Below are 11376 nucleotides of genomic sequence, written 5' to 3'. Positions count from 1 at the left end.
GATTCACCTTGGCAATTTTTGTGTGCTTCTCACGTGATTTAAACCTTTACTTTTTGGGATAATTACACATAACCCACCTGTGGTTTGGGCGAAAATCACGTTGCCTACCCGTGGTTTGAAAAGTGTCACTTAACCCACCTGAGGTATGTTCCGTTTGTTTTCCGTAACCCACCTCTGTTAAAATCAAGGGTAAATAGATATTTTTGCTCATATTTTATATCTCTCTCCTCCCAAAACAAAAAAAAGACACTAAAACAAGAGAAAATAAGATCAAAAGATGCTATTTGTAAGAATTTAGAAACTTGTCTCAAGAACTCCAATAAATCACAAACTATATTTTTGTAACACACTCAAAAGAAAATAACACAAGGAAAATTTTACTTATCACGTTAACTTATTTTCTTTTCAATACATTAATTTATTCCTCACGCAGACACACAAACAGAGAGAAAGAGAAAGAGAGAGAATATCACAGTGAGACGAGAAAGGAGAGAACCCAACCCCTGAGCTTGAAATCGACCTCACCAACCTCACTCTGTTGTACGGTCTTTCACTCTCCGAGAAGACACAAAAATTTATTCCTCACGCTCTTTCTGCCCCTCTCTCTCTCTATTCTGTCCATGTCTCTCATCTCTCACACTCCAGTTCAGATCGTCGGTAGCTTTGGGTCGTGGTGGCTTGGGTGATGACTGTGGAGGAGCACGAGTTGACTGTGTTGGTTGGGTATGGGTTTTGAGGAGGAGCACAGTGTTGGATTGGGTCTGGTTTTGAGGAGGAGCATGACGTTGGGTTGGATCTGGGTTTTGCCAAACGTCGTCGTAATCGACTCTCCCATGTCAGCCAAGTCTATCTCGGTGGCAATGGCAATGGCAATGGCAATGGCAAAGGCGATGGCAGAGGCTAGAAGACTAACGGCGATGGCTTGAAGATCGGTCGTTTCTGGGTTTATATCGCGTGGGTCTTGGGTTTAGATCGATGTTTCTATGGTTTCTTGGTTTGATCGATGGTTTTATCATGTAGGTTGTGGGTCTTGGGTTTGATCGATGTTTCTGGGTTTTGAAGATTGGTCTTGGGTCATGGTGTTTGATTGGCAATGGTGGCTGGTGATTCAGCGGTGGGTTTGGCAGTGGCAATGGGTGTGGATCTTGGTGGTTGTTTGTGGTTCTGTGGGTTGGAAATTTTGTTGGAATTTTTTGGGTTTGTGATGTGTTAATGCTGTAGTGGTGTTGGCAGGTGATTTGTGGGTGGTTGTGGTTCGATGGTGGTGGCCGGTGTTGTGGTGTTTTTTTTTTTTTTTTTTTGGATTCTGTGGTGTTTCAGTGGTAGTGGTGTTGATGGCTTTGGTGGGTTCTTCATGTTCTTCATGTTCAAAATTTGTGTGAAGGGAGAGACAGACAAATTCCAATTTTTGATCTTGTTCACTTTGCATTTTTGTTCTATTTTTTGTTTTGGAAGGAGAGAGATATAAAATGTGAGCAAAAATATCCATTTACCCCTAATTTTAACAGAGGTGGGTTACGGAAAACAAACGGAACATACCTCAGGTGGGTTAAGTGACACTTTTCAAACCACGGGTAGGCAACGTGATTTTCGCCCAAACCACAGGTGGGTTATGTGTAATTATCCCTTACTTTTTTAACACCAAACTAACAGAGGTATCAATTTGGCAGGTGTGAATAGTTTAAAGAGTAAATTGGCCAATATAAAAGTTCAAGGGTCTTTTGGCTAGTGGTTGAAAGTTTAAGGGGGTGTATAGGCATTTTTCGTTTTTTAGTTTACATATTCTTTGATACTAGTTACTACTCTTCTAAGGATGAAATGTGCCAAAGATACTTCTCCTATTGTTGAAAGAGCTAGAACAAAATAATGAGACATATATTTATTTCAAACTGTAGTTTAATATAACTTGCAGAAATTTGAATCTTCATGTGTGAATGCAATTCCGTTCATTCCAATTATAGTCATGTATATGCTGCTCAAGCAATAGTTCAATTTAATATTCAGCAATGAATTACTTCTCTATGTATTTTGTTTGCGGTAGTACCTAACAGTTTACTTTTACTGTAAAGGATCCACCTACTAACACTAAATAAATTGAAGAAAATGTAACAATAACAACAACCAAGCCTTAGTTAAATTAAATTAAACACTTGCCAGTAATAAATTAAATTAGACACACACAACAAAAAATTAAATACCTTTAATTTCTTGGTCATGACCAAGCCTTTTCATCAATGCAGTCTTCCCGCATCCGCCAGGAGCAGTCAGTAGAAGTTGCTGCTTCTTCTCCTTCAACAGCTGAGTTTTCAACACTTCCAAAGGCACATCCAGCCAAACAGTAAAATCTGGGGGTCTAGGAACTAAGCACGACAACCTACCCATCTTCAAGCTCGGTGTTCCCTGTTCTGGGCAATCAAGTTTTTTAAAAAAGGATTTGACCATAAGGACTTTGCCTCCCACATTATTAACTCTGTCATGCAACACCTGCAATACTTCTTCAAGCGTTGCTTCCAGAGAGGCCCCTCCTACAAATGGTGCTGCCATTAGAAAAGAGACCAAAGATGACAAAGCAATTTAGATCTCTAACTCTTCTATATCTCTTGATCAGTATACTTGTGATGATAAGGAAATGGAGCAGAGAATCAAAGCAACCATTTGAGAAGAAAGAAAAATGCAAAGAAGAATAGAAGACTATACTCTTAAGTAATAAATGTAAGTAGGACAGAAGATTTTTATTAAAATATTCTATCCTACTTTCTATGTTCCACTCTATGTAAGAAGGAAAGAAATACTAAGCATATTTTATTAAGTATAGACTTATTTTATTTTATTTTTTAAATCAAGTATAGACCTTTTTTTTTTTTTTTTGGTTGAGAAACAATCAAGAATAGACTTAAAAGGGAAGCAAGTTGTAAAACATAGGGAATATATTGTTCATATGTTGGTGCCTTAAAAAGTTCTTTATGATAAGTGATGCTTTATTAAATACTCTAAATATTGTTAGTGTAATATACTATATGCTAAAACGTCGGTCTTATACATGGTCATTGTGTCATATGCTAATTGTGAATTATGATCTTCTAAAGATTTTAGGGAAACTTCATGAAATTCTTAGAATTCTATCCATTCATTTTGCAATAAGTAGATTGGATTTTATCACGTGATTGATAATTTAAATAGGTTAAAAAATGGTCATAATCATTGATTTTCAAAACATTGATGTCGTGATAAAATCAAATCTCATTTCTAAATTAATTGATAATATTTTAAGAGCTTTATGGTGGAGGTACACTTAAAACTATAGAAGATGTACTACAACAAATGCCTAATAATTCTGTCATTTCCTCCACACACAATTCCATTCCAACTAGTCCAACAAGTTCCTTGGTAAAAGTAGAGAATTTACCACATAATTTATGATGTACGTCTCCACAGATATCCTGGATAACTTTTGATTCATATCTGTAACAGAGGAAAATAATTTTGAAGAGGCAGCCATTGACAGGCATAAGAGATAAAAATAACTCAAGGTTTCTTACTATATATATTTAGTCAGCAGCCAAAAGGAATAAACATGAAGAACAATAAAAAAAAGCAAATAGAACGGTGGGAAACTTAGGGTGTTTGATAGTGAGGAGGCAGGCCCGAACCCACTAAAATGACCCCCAATGTAAAAATGCTGCATTTTCCCATAAGTTGGGAGTTTAACTTAAGCAAAAATAAACCTTTTCTTGTCTTATTGCCATTTGTATTCTTATCTGAAATTGAGTTTTTAGCCTTTTGGATAGATTATTGTTTGTTGACATTTGATATCTTTCTAGTTTACTTATTCATATGTTGTTTGCTTGTTATGAGTTATGACTAACTAATTGGTAACCTGTGCAAATGCAGAGGCACCATTTCTTTATTTACTGGCCAAAGTTTGGTTGAATTCAATTGATTTTTCAATCTAATTAATATTTAATGAAATCTTAAATGTGTATTTAAAAAATTTCACTAAAAGCATTGTTAATTTAATGATAAAGATTTCATATATTTTCATGAATTACATTTCACAGATTTAAGAGTAATATAAATTACACGTATAAACATAAAAAATATAATAACTATTGAGTTTTAGAGGGAGTATAATTTGAAAACTGATATATCCATTTTTGACACAATTAAAACAATTAAAATGGGTGACAAAGGTAACAAAAGCGAATGGGTGACAATTAAAATGTTTTTAATGACAAAAAGGAGAAAAATAATTGACAAAGAATTGGGTCTAAAGATTGATCTCTTTTTCAATATGTCTCTTTTGTTTTTGCATTGTCTAGTTCTTTGGTTTTCTCAATAGATTAAATTAGATGGAGAAAGGAGGAACCGAGAGTATGAGACAGAAATTAGGAGAGAGAGAAATTAGGAGAGACAAATTGGTTACCTGGTTGATTGAAGAAGAGCAAAAAAGACCGTAACATTACCTAGTTCGATGGTGTTTCAGCAGCTTCTGCAGAAGTAGAGAAGGGGCAACTGCAATATATAAAGAAAATAAATCAATAAAGAGAGAATAGGAGTTGAGATCAAAGAATTGAAGTAGTGCCATTGAGGTTAAAATGAATTTAATAAGGTGGTGGAAAAGTGGGGTGATGTTATCCCTTTGTTCAATGAAGAGAGAGGCCAAGGAGGACGGTTAGTTGAGAATTGGAATAGTTAGCTGGTTGGGTTTAATGGAGTAAATGGGGAAGATGAGTGGGTCGCACTCAGTCATTCTGGAAAGGATTCTACATATTCTATCCAAAAAAATATAAATTGAGAAAGTTGAAAAATAGGAAAACATTCAATGGATAGTTGGGTGTGAGTAATAGGAGGAGAGCATAATTTAATGCAAAAAAAATCATGAGAATATGTAAAGTCATGATATATTGTAAAGTCACGAGAATATGTAGGAAAGTAAAAGAATTAAGACTATTTAGAATGTGTAAAGCCATGAGAATATGTAAAGTCATCATATATTTTCCATTCTTTTAAAAAAGGTAATAAATTAACAAAAAAAGAAAAAGAAAAAAAGATGACATGAATGATAATGTGGCTCAACTGGAGCATAACAACAATAAATGCTAACTTCAGCTCTTAGTAATATATAAATATAAATTAAATTTGGCAATGCATCTGAAACTTGGATAGTAAAATTCTAAAAAGCTTGACCAATATTACACATAAATAAGGAAATTTTCTTCAAACTCTTCAACAATACTGGGGCCTTGCAAAGGGAAGGGATAGAAACCTTCTCCAATCTAATTGTTTTTAAATTGGGTAGAGACTTGAGTAGTTGAAAATTTCTTAATTCGGCAGGAAAGTAACCATAATTAGTTATCATCAACACCTGGAGTTTATCCATTTTAAACATGAAATCAGGTAAGCTGTAATTCTGTGTCTGAAAGTTCAGAATTAGAACCTCAACTTTGGGTGCTTGAATGTTGCACCAACTTGACAAGAATAATTCATCTGCAAAAAGAATTCTATATGATGTGAGAGGGCACTCAACATTTGGTATGTTATGTATATAAATCTTTGCACATGCACACATGTGAGTGCTCACACGTGTATGCATTCATGTATGTGTGTGCATTTATGCGTGTGATAGAAGCAAAATGAACCAACCAGTTGAGATAGATAATAGGCGGGCATTGATGAGGTGCTGATCCTGTTTCGTACACCACTTCGGTAGAGTGTTTTTATTTATGTCCATAAACAATCGTTTCCTTTGTCCGATTGGCCCCCCGGCTGGCCTCATAAATAGCTAGCTCTCTAAGAGGATCATGTTGTGTGACAAAGTCTTCATAATAACAAGTATAATAATTGTTGTTCTCACTTGTATATTTCGATTCTTTCCTGGTGAATGGGCATAAATTAGAAGTTAGAAAAGATTCAAAAATTTCAATCTCAAATAAGCTTATAATTATAACAAAATATTATTGACATCAGAAGTTGATTATGACTTTTAACATTACAATAATTTCTACCTTAGGGCCTTGAGCCGTGTAGAGAGCTACAACATATTACAAGAATAAGTTGGCCAAAGCCAAACCCGAAGAAACCACACTAAAAGAATATCAGATCATAAAATAAAGTCACCATACCTTGTCCTCACTAGAGTAGCCAGATTCCGGGAGGTGAGTTCATGTAAATTGTCAATGGCACCATTGCCATGTTCATCTAGTTCATGTAATTCAGCCCACATATCAATTAGGGTAGGAAAAGTAACCCATGGCCTTCAGGAAATGAAGCTAGATCCATAAAACACTCTTTCAAAATGTCCTCATCATCCGAAAATTCTAGGCTTTTATGAAGACATTAAAGCAGATCAGGACTAGACTTGAGAATAGAATGACCATTTGGCTATTTCCTAGCTCTACTGTGCCAAACCTCCACAGGCTTCTCTTTGAGTGATTTGCCACTCACTTCGAGGGCCAGTGGGAACCTCCCACAGCTTCTCAATATCTGCAATATAAGGAACTGAATTAAATCAGTTATAGTTTGGAGGCCACGGGTAATATAAGCCAATGTTATATCTATTCAAACCATGTGAATACTTTGAAATATGAAAACATGAAAACAAAGCTTTGTAGGATTTCGGGGCCAATTGGTTCAAAACAAAACAAGCAAGCTTGAATGTAAGTATAATTATGAAAAGCATGATTTTGGCAGGTACATATGATATATCAAGACCAAAACTAGAATGTATTTCTTCATCCATATGCATATACATTAATGCATACCTCACCCAATGGCAAAAAGTATAAATAAAATTAAGCAAATTTCGTCCATATATCACGGATTGATAAAGCACCTTTTCAATAATTTAAACTGGAATTCTTGTAGAGATGCTGAGTGACGAAGCAGAGTCGTTGCATCTTCATCATTTCAAGATTTTAAGTTATATGTAAAGCTAAATTCTGGAAATATAGTTGTTGAGGTCACCAGAATATTGTATTTTGGCATATCAAACTTAAACTTTTCAAGATGGAATTCTGATCCAGACCAAACATCATCCAAGATCAATAATATAGGAGTGGATCCAATTTTTGTCAACAGTTCCTGCAGCTGGTAGATTGCATCTTCATCACTTAGGAACTAAGGCTCCTGACCACATATATGATGAAATAGTCTTTGCACAATGACCATCAGGTTGAGAATTTTAGAAACGGGGGCAAAAAAATTGTCCTTCAATTTGCCTATCCAAAAGCAATCTAGTTAGAAAGTTGCCACTGAGGTACATTTCATTTGTTATAAAACTGTAAACAGAAAACATAGATAATAATGGTAAAGTTGAATGAAGTGAATACATAATCCCAATCGCAGCAAAGATTACAAAGGAGAAAAAAAAAATAATAAACAGTTTTTCGAGAAACAACAACAATTCTTAAGTAATGAGTACTTTTTCAGTTTACATATTCTTTGTTACTAGTTACTACTCTTCTAAGGCAGTAGTTCCGAAGGACAAAATGTGACAAAAATACTGCTAATATTGTTGAAAGGGCTAAAACAAAATAATGAGACATATTTATTTCGAACTGTAGTTTAATTTAACTTGCAGAAATTTGAATCTTCATGTGTGAATGTAATTCCGTTCATTCCAATTACAGTCATGTATATATGGTGCTCAAGCAATATTTCAATTTAAGATTCAGCAATGAATGACTTCTCTATGTATTTTGTTTGTGGTAATACCGAATAGATTACTTTTACTGTTAAGGATCCACCTACTAACACTACAAATAAATTGAAGAAAATGTGATAATAACAACAACCAAACCTTAGTTCTAAAAGTTTGGGGTCAGTTATAAATCTTTAACAGACTAGTCTTTCTTTTCAACTTAAGAATATGGAAACACTTTCCAGTTATAAATTAAATTAGACACAACCAAAAAAAAAAAAAAAAATCAAATACCAATAATTTCCTTGTCATGACCTAGCATTTCAAAAATGCAGTCTTCCCGCATCCGCCAGGAGCAGTCAGTAGAAGTTGCTGCTGCTTCTCCTTCAACAGCTTAGTTTTCAACACTTTCAGAGGCACATCCAGCCCAACAGTAAAATCCGGGGGTCTAGGAACTGAGCACGACAACCTACCTATCTTCAGGATGGGCAACTTCATTTCCTCCTGAGTAGGTTTCCACTAATCCAAAATCTGCAAAATATCCCCTGTTCTGTGCATTCATATGAACCTTACAGAACCTCACAATGGCCTCATCCAAATTCATTATGTTGGTGTACATGCGGTAAAATTTGTTCATATCTCCGATATCCGAGCACATGTCAATGAGCTGCTTGACATCCTTCATTTTTTTGATCAAGCTCCGTGTTTCCTGTTCTGGGCAATCAAGTTTTTCTTTTACTTCTTCGACCACAGGTGCTAAAAGATCTAGATTGGATTCGAAGTTTTTAAAAAAGGATTTGAACGTGAGGACTTTGCTTCCCACATTCTTAACTGTGTCATGCAACACCCCAAATACTTCTCCAAGCTTTGCTTCCAGAAAGGCCCCTCCAACAAATGATGCTGCCATAAGAAAAGAAATTAAAAAGGACAAAGAAACTTAGATCTCTAACTCTTCTATATCTCTTGATCAATATCCTTGTGCTGATAAGGAAACGGAGAAGAGAATCAAAGCAAACCATTTGAGATGAAAGAAGAATGCAAAGGGGATTAGAAGACTAAACTCTGAAGTAATAAATATAAGTAGGACAGAAGATTTTTATTCAAAATATTCTAACCCATTTTTTATGTTCCACCTTTATGTAAGAAGGAAAGCAATACTAAGCATATTCACTTCGTTGTTTGATTAAGTATAGACTTTTTATTTTATTTTATTTTTTAAATGAAATCAAGTATAGACTTAAAAGGGAAGCAAGCCGTAAAACAAAGGGAATATATTGTTCATACGTTGGTGCCTTAAACATTCTTTATGTTAAGTGATGCTTTGTTAAATTTACTAAATATTGTTCATATCATATACCATATACCATATCCATAAGATAAAAGTTGGTCTTTTTATAAATGGTGATTGTGTCATATGCTAATTGTGAATTATGATCCTTTCAAGTTCTTAGGGAAACTTCACAAAGTTCTCAGAGAAATAAGTGGATTGGATTTCATCATGCGATTAATAATTTAAATAGATTACAAAATGGTCATAGTCAACGATTTTCCAAATGTTAATTTTGTGATAAAATCCAATCTCATTTCAAAATTAATTGATGTAGCATTTTAGAAACTTCATAGTGGTGTTACACTAAAAACTATAGAAGATGTACTACAACAAACGCCTAATAACTCCGTCATTTCCTCTGCACATGATTCCATTTCAACTAATCCAACAAGTTCCTTAGTAAAAGTAGAGAATTTACCATACAATTCACGCTTTATGTCTCCACTGATATGCTGGACAACTGTTGATTCAGATCTGTAATAAAGGAAAATAATTTTGAAGAGGCAGTGATAGGCATAAGAGATGAAAATAACTCAAGGTTTCTTACTAAGCAGCCAAAAGGAATAAACATGAAGAACAATAAAAGGAAGCAAATAGAATGGTGGGATAACTTAGGATGTTTGATAGTGAGGAGGCAGGCCCAAACCCACTAAAATTACCAAGTGTAAAAATGCTGCATTTTCCCATAAGTTGGGAGTTTGACTTGGAACAAAAATAAACATTTTCTTGTCTTATATATTGCCATTTGTATTCTTATCTGAAATTGAGTTTTTAGCCTTTTGGATAGATTATTATTTGTTGACATTTGGTATCTTTCTAGTTACTTATTCATATGCTGTTTATTTGTTATGATTAACTAATTGGTAACCTCTGCAAATGCACAGGCACCATTTTTTTCTTTACTGGCCAAAGTTTGGTTGAATTCAATTGATTTTTCATTCTAATTAATATCTAATGACATCTTAAATATATATTTAAAAAAGTTCACTAAAAGCATTGTTAATTTCATGATAAAATTTCATATATTTTCATGAATTACATTTCACAGATTTAATAGTAATATAAATTACACGTATAAACATAAAAATATAATAACTATTGAGTTTTAGAGGGAGTATAATTTGAAAACTGATATATCCATTTTTGACACCTCATCCCTTGACCTCCCCCTTGTGCACGTATTTACCCCAATATCTAAGTCAATTCATGTTTGCCTATTAATTACTACAATTAAAACAATAAAAAAAAAAATAGTCTCTCTTCTTTTCAACGCGGGATTAAACATTTTCTTTAACTTCTCATTTTCCATATTAACTCCCACATCTTCACATTTATGTTGTAATATTTATTCATTTTAATTACTTATCAAAAAAAAAATTTTATTCATTTTAATTAATTAATATTAAAATGCTCCAACACTATATAATAATATCAATTACTACGAAAATGTTTAAGGAAAAATACTCCTAGGATGATTATGCCAAGAAAATGGCCCACTTGGGGTTTATTTGTTTGTAGTCTTGTGCAAGAAATATAGTATGTAAAATAGTCAAGAAAATCCTATAACTTAAAGACATGTTTTTAATGGAATAAAATGACAATTTTTGAACTTAATGGATTAAAATCATAATTCTTCAAAGTTACAAAGTGTAAAATGTGTTTTTGTCAAAACATAAAAAAGTATATGATTTTTTTTTTTTTTTTTTTTTTGCGTGTAAAGATTATCTCAGTAGATCTACCAAACCTACTTTGAAAAGCCAGGGGTCGTGGCCCCCCAACCCCCTTACCTTTGCCATTGTTAATTGGGTGACATTGAATCCCCTTGTTGTAACTATAAAATTATCAACAACAAAAAATTGTCCTATACTGGATTTGATTTGAAACAGTAAAAAATTAACAATAATAATTTCATGTTGAGTCAGCCAAGTATTACTGTAGTGTGACAATTACAGATAATTTGAAGAAAGTAACTGTCTAAGGTACGTACCTTATTTGCTTAAAATTTATCAAAAGATATAATTTTTGATAACTTCTTTTATTTTCAACGCGTGACAAAACCCTGAAAAAACTAAGTTATTTCAAAATATGAAAGCTAAAATTTAATTTTATATTTACCAATAAATAAATAAAACACTAAACTGAGACAAAAAGTAAAAAACCAAACACACATCTATTCAAAGCAGAAAATACAGACTTACGTGCTATCTTCTACAACAAACCCGGCAATATGGATCGCGCATTTCAAAGCATCTTTCCACGTTTGTATCTTCTCACTCTTAACTCTGGAGTCCTCTTCATGTTTAGCAAAGGCTAAAGCAAAAGTTCCATTTTGCTGCCTTACATTAGAGGGATCCACATGATAAAAGATAACTTTTAGACCCGTCTCTTCCATGCATGCAACAATCTA

At 33.7% G+C, this 11376-nt stretch overlaps 2 long non-coding RNA genes across 2 annotated transcripts; both read right to left on the bottom strand.

Moving 5' to 3' along the window:
* Nucleotides 1–5394: 5394 nt before the first annotated feature.
* On the bottom strand, nt 5395–6314 carry LOC115959164. The gene is made up of 3 exons (XR_004084780.1): nt 6123–6314; nt 5644–5874; nt 5395–5487 (listed from the first exon to the last, which is right to left on the bottom strand). It is a non-coding gene; the product is annotated as an uncharacterized LOC115959164 (long non-coding RNA).
* A 2075-nt stretch (nt 6315–8389) lies between these two features.
* LOC115959163 lies at nt 8390–11332 on the bottom strand. Its single transcript, XR_004084779.1, has 3 exons — nt 11168–11332; nt 9388–9443; nt 8390–8539 (listed from the first exon to the last, which is right to left on the bottom strand). It is a non-coding gene; the product is annotated as an uncharacterized LOC115959163 (long non-coding RNA).
* Between the last annotated feature and the right edge of the window lie 44 nt (nt 11333–11376).

The sequence above is a fragment of the Quercus lobata genome, chromosome 9 (genome assembly GCF_001633185.2).
Source record: "Quercus lobata isolate SW786 chromosome 9, ValleyOak3.0 Primary Assembly, whole genome shotgun sequence".
NCBI classification, from domain to species: Eukaryota; Viridiplantae; Streptophyta; class Magnoliopsida; order Fagales; family Fagaceae; genus Quercus; species Quercus lobata.
This window is presented reverse-complemented; position numbering and strand designations above follow the sequence as displayed.